Source organism: Tiliqua scincoides, chromosome 13, assembly GCF_035046505.1.
Source record: "Tiliqua scincoides isolate rTilSci1 chromosome 13, rTilSci1.hap2, whole genome shotgun sequence".
In the NCBI taxonomy this organism is placed as follows: domain Eukaryota; kingdom Metazoa; phylum Chordata; class Lepidosauria; order Squamata; family Scincidae; genus Tiliqua; species Tiliqua scincoides.
In genome coordinates this window covers 5,780,749-5,782,443 of record NC_089833.1, presented here as the reverse complement: position 1 = coordinate 5,782,443, position 1,695 = coordinate 5,780,749, and the positions used below count along the sequence as shown (strand labels likewise).

Genomic DNA, 1,695 nt, shown 5'->3' with positions numbered 1-1,695 from the left:
GGTGAGTCTGGTGTGATCAAGTACATCCTCCACAGCTCCTTTTAACGTTTGTTCAACACTGAACTAATTCTTCAGCGGGGTCGTGAGATCAGGGGAGGCAGGGCCTCACCTGTCACATTCCATTCAATATAGCCTCAGCCGACCCAGTGATTGAGCACACACTCCACCCACTTTCCGGGGGGCTGCACGATCCCAGGAGAGGCTGTGATCCCTCCCTGCCAAAGCTCTAGTCTCTCCCTATATAGTAACAGGGAGACTATACTATTATTATACTAGTATTACTATTACCCTATCACTATACAGGGAGAGACTACAGGTGAGGCAGTGAAAGCTCAGCCTCTCCTGTGATCATGCATGTGCTGCGGCTTTCAAGTACCCCCCAGATGTTTTGCAGTGCCACAGCAAGTGACTCCCCAGTCACTGTCATTCAGTCATCAACCCCCTGTCCCTGATCGTTCACTATGACCATCAGCACACTAGTCTGATCATCCCACTGACCTCCCACTGTCTGAGCATCCCACTGACCTCCTCCAAAGAATCTGTACAAATTCCAGCCAAACACATGCACATTTTCAACGGTTGCAGAGGGGTCGATATGCAGACCCACAAAACACCCACAGCTGCCTCCCCTTCCACCACCTCCTCTTTTCCCTGCCCCACAAATAGTTTCGCCAGGTTAGATGCATTAAAATATCCCTGCAGTTTTTGAGACGGAGCCTGATACTGGCACAAGACTGCCAATCCTAAAAAAGACTTCTAAATTTGCCCGCAGCCCTAATCAAGGCTGTTTTGCAGTAAGGAGAGTCAGTGGACCACACACACACACACACACACACACACACACACCAAAACAGATCAAGGGCAGAACCCAATCGAAAAGAGGCAGCCTCTTCAAAGGACGGAGACCAGCTGTAAAAAGGCCTGAAATTAACTTTTTTGCCGAAGCAACTGTTATCCTGCACATGCCCGATCTTGTCTGATCTTGGAAACTAAGCAGGGTCAGACTTGGTTAGTATTTGGATGGGAGACCGCCTGGGAATACCGGGTGCTGTAGGCTTATACCATAGTCTTTTGAGACTGAAGGTTGCCAACCATCTCCCTATACTGAACACTATTTCCCGATCTTGTCTGATCTCAGAAGCTAAGCAGGGTCAGACTTGGTTAGTATTTGGATGGGAGACCGCCTGGGAATACCAGGTGCTGTAGGCTTATACCATAGTCTTTCGAGACTGAAGGTTGCCAATCATCTCCCTATACTGAACACTATCTCCCGATCTTGTCTGATCTGGGAAGCTAAGCAGGGTCAGGCCTGGTTAGTACTTGGATGGGAGACTGCCTGGGAATACTGGATGCTGTAGGCTTATACCATAGTCTTTCAAGACTTAAGGTTGCCAACCATCTCCCTATACTGAACACTATCTCCCGATCTTGTCTGATCTCGGAAGCTAAGCAGGGTCAGGCCTGGTTAGTACTTGAATGGGAGACCGCCTGGGAATACCGGGTGCTGTAGGCTTATACCATAGTCTTTCGAGACTGAAGGTTGCCAACCAACCAACCTCTGGAGAGAGAAGGGGAAAAACTGGAGAAACAGGGTCATTTCAGGCAATCTGGCAACCACACCCAAGGAACAGACCTCAGTTGAGGGGAAAGGCAAGCAGCTTTAGGATTTCCAGTCCCTATCAAAGCATCTTTCTT

At 49.0% G+C, this 1,695-nt stretch overlaps 1 pseudogene; it reads left to right on the top strand.

Moving 5' to 3' along the window:
• Positions 1–1,390: 1,390 nt before the first annotated feature.
• Positions 1,391–1,513, top strand: LOC136634090 (5S ribosomal RNA; annotated as a pseudogene).
• Positions 1,514–1,695: the final 182 nt, after the last annotated feature.